The sequence below is a fragment of the Ursus maritimus genome, unplaced genomic scaffold (genome assembly GCF_017311325.1).
Source record: "Ursus maritimus isolate PB19 unplaced genomic scaffold, ASM1731132v1 scaffold_17, whole genome shotgun sequence".
Classification (NCBI taxonomy): Eukaryota; Metazoa; Chordata; class Mammalia; order Carnivora; family Ursidae; genus Ursus; species Ursus maritimus.
Genome location: NW_024424119.1, coordinates 13,015 through 19,657, shown reverse-complemented (window position 1 = coordinate 19,657; position 6,643 = coordinate 13,015).

Below are 6,643 nucleotides of genomic sequence, written 5' to 3'. Positions count from 1 at the left end.
AGGTCATATCTGTGGAAAGTCTTTTTACACAGAAACTGTTCTGCCTAGTGAAGAGCAACTAAAAACGAGGTGATTTGGCCTGTATTATTCTGTAAATAATAATTTTAAAACTCCCTGTCCTAGGGATATGGTATTTTATTGCATAAGGAGGCCTGAGAAGGCTGCAATGAAAGATTGAGATCTCAGAGCACGTTCATGTTCCATGCATACATCACTTAACAGTTTGCACAGGTAGGAAGATAAGTGGAGATAAATATGAAAGAAAGGGAAAGAAGGTGTGAACCATTCATTAGGTAGCCTTCTCCCTTTCTCAGGAAAGTCTTGGGCCAGTGTAATTTTGGAAGAAGAGGGGGAATACTGGAGCTTTGCAGCAGACAGGGGAGTTCCAGGTCTGGGTAGAGGTGATGGGTCCCAGAGGAGAGCTGAGTGCATTCTGCAGCAGGGTGTGGGCAGGGCGGGCTCCCGGGGTGGCTGTGGGTCTCCCGTGTAACCGTTGTGACAGGCGAGGGCTGCGAGCTGGTTACTGGCTGAGGACAGGTGAGGCACAGGTGAAGAGCTGGCCAAGCCCCTGATTCAGGGCCACCAGACTCAGCCAGCACACACAGCCTCATTGTCTGTCCCTGTCACTCCAATTCAGACTGTCAGATTTGCCAGGCCGAGATGTTTGGTGGTGCTTCTTTCCTTGCATGTCTGCGAAGTTTCAAACCTGAGGTGATGGACATGATGGGTCCTCAGAAAATCTGTTACTCTTTTATTTCCTGCTCTTATTTCGATCAGTGAAGTGAATCGGACCTGCTAGTAGAAGGGGCTATCTGTGCATTTGTATTTCCCGGTTTAATTAAACAATGGGAAAACAGTCTTGTGAAATATTAAAAGAATCCTTTGTGAGTGTTCATGGTTTTTTTTCCCCCGCTGGGGTGGGGGTGCTTACCTGGAGGTCCATCTGGGGCTCCGGAAGCTTGACCTGGTGAGTCACTTGCGACTTGAGCTGGGGAATTGATGAAGAAAACAGAATGAATGCTGGAGGTTGCCTGTATCGTTTAGACTCAGACAACTCCATGTAGCATCGGAACTATTCACCCGTGAGGCGTGTCAGGATCCCTGAGGGTGTGGGCTTTGCTTCATGGGCTGAGGTTGTGTCTTCATCCTTATCTGGACCAGAGCCATGTTGTCTGACAAGGGAGATCCAAATCCTTAGGTGACCATAACATCATCATCATTATCATTATTATTAATTATTACTATTTTTAAAATGTTTTTATTATATTATCTTAGACAGCATACAGTATATCCCTGGTTTCTGATGTAAAGTTCAATGATTCATTAGTTGCATATAAAACCCAGTGCACCATGAATACGTGCCCTCCTTACTACCCATCACCAGTCTATCCCATTCCCCCACCCCCCTCCCCTCTGAAGCCCTCACTTTGTTTCTCATAGTCCATAGTCTCTCATGCTTCATTCACCCTTCTGATTACCCCCCTTTCTTTATCCCTTTCTTCCCCTACCGATCTTCCTAGTTCTTATGTTCCATAGATGAGAGAAATCATATGATAGTTGTCTTTCTCTGCTTGACTTATTTCACTTAGCATTATCTCCTCCAGTGCCGTCCATGTTGCAGCAAATGTTGAGAACTCATTCTTTCTGATAGCTGAGTAATATTCCATTGTATATATGGACCACAGCTTCTTAATCCAGTCATCTGTTGAAGGGCATCTCGGTTCCTTCCACGACTTAGCTATTGTGGACAATGGTTCTATGAACATTGGGGTGCACATGGCCCTTCTCTTCACTACGTCTGTATCTTTGGGGTAAATACCCAGTAGTGCAATGGCTGGGTCATAGGGTAGCTCAATTTTTAACTTTTTAAGGGACCTCCACACTGTTATCCAGAGTGGCTGTACCAACTTGCATTCCCACCAATAATGTAGGAGGGTTCCCCTTTCTCCACATCCTCTCCAGCAATTGTTGTTTCTTGTCTTGTCCATTTTTGCCATTCTAACTGGAATACGGTGGTATCTCAGTGTGGTTTTGATTAGAATTTCCCTGATGGCTAGTGATTTTGAACATTTTTTCATGTGTCTGTTAGCAATTTGTATGTCTTCATTGGAAAAGTGTCTGTTCATATCTTCTGCCCATTTTTTGATTTGTTATCTGTAGTGTCATTTGCAAATATCTTCTCCCATTCCGTGGGCTGCCTCTTAGTTTTTCTGACTGTTTCCTTGGATGTGCAGAAACTTTTAATCTTGATGAAGTCCCATAAATTCATTTTATCTTTTGTTTCTCTTGCCTTTGGGGATGTGTCATGAAAAAGGTTGCTTTGGCCGATGTCGTAGAGGTTGCTGCCTATGTTCTCCTCTAGAATTTTGATGGATTCCTGTCTCACATCGAGGTCTTTCATCCATTTGGAGTTTATTTTTGTGTATGGTGTGAGAGAGTGGTCAAGTTTCATTCTTTTGCATGTAGCTGTCCAATTTTCCCAGCACCATTTATTGAAGAGACTGTCTTTTTCCCACCGGATGTTTTTTCCTGCTTTATCAAATATTAGTTGCCCAAAGAGCTGAGGGTCCATTTCTGGGCTCTCTATTCTGTTCCATTGGTCTATGTGTCTGTTTTTGTGCCAGTACCATGCTGTCTTTGTGATCACAGCTTTGTAGTACAGCTCGAAATCCGGCATTGTGATGCCCCCAGCTTTGTTTTTCCTTTTCAACAGTTCCTTGGTGATTCGGGGCCTTTTCTGGTTCCATACAAATTTAAGGACTATTTGTTCCAGTTCCTTGAAAAATGCCATCGGTATTTTGATTGGGATAGCATTGAAAGTGTAGATTGCTCTGGGTAGCATGGACATTTTAACTATGTTAATTCTTCTGATCCATGAGCATGGAATATCTTTCCATCTTTTTATGTCTTCCTCAATGTCTTTCAAGAGTGATTTATAGTTTCTAGAATATAGGTCCTTTACGTCTCTGGTTAATTCCAAGGTAACGTATGGTTTTTGGTGCTATTGTAAATGGGATGGATTCCCTAATTTCTCTTTCTTCAGTCTCATTATTCGTGTATAGAAATGCAACTGATTTCTGAGCATTGATTTTGTATCCCGCCACATTACTGAATTGCTCTATAACTTCTAATAGTTTGGGAGTGGATTCTTTTGGGTTTTCCATATAGAGTATCATGTCATCTGCGAAGAGAGATATTTTGACTTCTTCTTTGCCAATTTGGATATGTTTTATAACTTTTTGTCGTCTGATTGCTGTTGCAAGGACTTCTAGTACTATGTTGAATAATAGTGGCGAGAGTGGGTATCCTTGTTGTGTTCCTGATCTTAAGGCAAAGGCTTCCAGCTTTTCCGCATTGAGAATGATATTTGCTGTAGGCTTTTCATAGATGGTTTTTATGAGGTTGAGGAATGTACCCTCTATCCCTACACTCTGAAGGGTTTTAATCAGGAAAGGATGCTGTATTTTGTCAAATGCTTTTCCTGCATCTATTGAGAGAATCATATGATTTCTGAATTTTTCCTTCTGGATAAAATCTAAGACACTGATAGATTTGTGAATGTGGAACCACCCTTGCATCCCAGGGATGAATCCCACTTGGTCATGATGGATAATCCTTTTAATGTACTCTTGGATTCTATTAGCCAGGATCTTGTTGAGGATTTTGGCATCCATATTCATTAGGGAAATCGGTCTGTAATTCTCCTTTTTGAGGGGGTCTTTGCCTGGTTTGGGGATCAAGGTACTATTTGCCTCATAGAATGAGTTTGGTAGCTTTAGGAGAATACGTATTATTTCTTCTTTGAATGTTTGGTAGAATCCTCTAGGAAAACCATCTGGGCCTGAAGGTTTTTTTTTGGAAGGTTGTTTATCACTGTTTCAATCTCTTCATAATTAATTGACCTTTTTAAAAAATCAATTTCTTCCTGTGTCAGTCTTGGTAGTTTATAGGTCTCCAGGAAGTCCTCCATCTCATCCAGATGCTTACTTTATTATCATAAAGCTGTTGATAAATGTTTCTAATAATCCTTCCAATTTCATTGGTGTTGGTCATGGCCTCTATCTTTTCATTCATAATTTTATCAATTTGGGTCCTTTCTCTATTCTTTTGGATAAGTCTTGCCAGTGGTTTGTCAATTTTATTGATTCTCTCAAAGAACCAGCTTCTAGTTCTGTTGATCTGCTCTACTGTACTCCTGGTTTCTAATTCATTGATTTCTGCTCTAATTTTAGTCAACTGCTTCCTCGTGAGTGGATTAGGCCCGTCCATCTGTTGCTGTTCCAGCTTCTTGAGTTGAGAATATAAAAACTGCATTTTAGATTTTTCTATTCTTTTGAGTGAGGCTTGGATGGCTGTTTTTCCCTGTTAGGACTGCCTTTGCAGTATCCCATAGGTTTTGGACCGTTGTGTTTTCATTCTTGTTGGTCTCCATAAATTGTTTAAATTGATTTTTGATTTCCTGGTTTATCGAATCATTCCTGAGCAGGATGGTTCATAGTCTCCAAGTGCTTGAGTTTCTTTCAAATTTTTCCTTGTGGTTGGGTTCCAATTTCAAAGCATTATGGTCTGAGAAAATGCAGGGAATAATTCCAGTCTTTTGGTATCGGTTGAGACCTGTTTTGTGACCCAGAACCTGGTCTATTTTTGAGAATGTTCCATGGGCATTACAATAGAATGAGTATTCTTTGGTTCTATGGTGTAGTGTTCTATATGTATCTATGAGGTCCAACTCATCGAATATGGCATTCAAAGCCCTTGTTTTTTTGTTGATTTTCTGTATGGGTGCTCTGTATTTCTGAGAGTGGAGTGTTGAGGTCCCCTACTATTAATGTATTTTTATCTCTCTGTCTCTTTATTGTGGTTAAGTGTTGGCTTGTGTATCTTGCTGCACCCCTTTTGGGGGCATATATATCTATAATTGTAATATCCACTTGTAGGATACAGCCTTTAAGAATAATATAGTGCCCTTCTGTATCTCTAACTATAGTCTTTAGTTTACAATCCAATCTGTCTGATATGAGAATTGCTACCCCAACTTTCTTTTGAGGTCTATTGGCGTGAAAATTGGTATTCCATCCCTTTACTTTCAGTCTGAATGTATCTTTAGGTTCAAAATGAGTCTCTTGTAGACAGCAAATGGATGGGTCATGTCTTTTTATCCAATCTGCCACCCTGTGGCGTTTATGGGAGCATTTAGGCCATTTACATTGAAACTGAATATTGAGAGATATGATTTTAATGATGCCATGTTGCCAGTAAAGTCTTTGTTTCTATAGATTGTGACTTTCTGTTCTGTATTACTCTTGGGGCCTTTTTACCTTTATAGAACCCCCCGTAATATCTCCTGTTGGGCTAGTTTTGTGGTTACGAAATTGGTCAATGACTGGCGATTCTGGAAGGTCTTTATTTCTCCATCAATTCTGAATGACAGCCTTGCTGGATAAAGAATCCTTGGCTGCACGTTTTTCTCTGAAAGAGCTTTAAAAATGCCCCTCCTCAACCGTTTCTCTCATTCCAGGTCTGTGTAGACAGGTCTGACGTAATTCTGATATCTTTGCCTTGGTGCGTGAGAAATTTCTTTGCCCTGGCCACTTTCAATACTGTATCCTTGGATCTAATATTTGCGAAATGCACTATGACGTGATGTGGCATAGGTTTGTCATGGTTGAGCTTGGGAGGGGTCCTCTCTGCCTCTTGGACACGAATGTTTGTTTCCTTTGCTAGATTAGGGAAGTTTTCAGGTACAATTTGTTCAAATATCTCTTCTAGACCTCCGTTTTTCTCCAACTTCTCAGGGATGCCCATTATGCTGACATTGGTTCGTTTCATTGAGCCAGTAATCTCCCGTAACCTACATACTTGAGCTTGGATTTTTTTTGACTCCAGATTCTATTTTAGCTTTCTCTTCTACTAACTGATCCTCCAATTTGCTGATACGTTCTTCTGCCTCATTCACCCTGGCCATCAGCGCCTCTAGTTTTGACTGCATTTGGATCATAGAATTATTAATTTCTGCCAGATTCACTCTCATTTCCACCCTTAGAAATTCATTAACATTTTCCTTAATACTTTTTTCAAGTCTACACATCATCTTGACCATTGTTACTCTGAATTCCATTTCTGATAATTTGGTTATATCCATATCCATTAGTTCTGTGGCAGAGGCCACAGACTCATTGTCTTTTCTTTCCTGGGGGGGATTTCTCCTTCTCGTCATTCTGATGAGGAGAGATTGCGGGGTTGTCCAGAGCCCAAGTTATTGACCAGGACCCAGGCAGTGCGCCCTTGTTTTATAGGGATCTTAGGGATGTGGGCTTCTTCTTTAAAGATTTTATTCATTTACTTATCTGAGAGAGGGAGACAGACAGTCAGCAAGAACGGATGTCCCCTGTGAGGGGGGATGGGGTTGGGCACACTGTGAGCCCGTATTTCCAGGCTTTTGTTCTCTGGCAGCTTTCCCTGGTGGTTTGCTGTGCCTCTTCTGAGAATCAGAGCAACATTGGCCAAATCTCAGCTTCTGTCTCAGAACAGAGGGATCGCGGACCATTCTCCACTGATGTTCTGGCCACTTTAACTCTGATTCTGTTGGTGCTGCTCAACCCTGCACCTTCCCGGGATGTGCGCCCCACACCCGGCGTTGCTG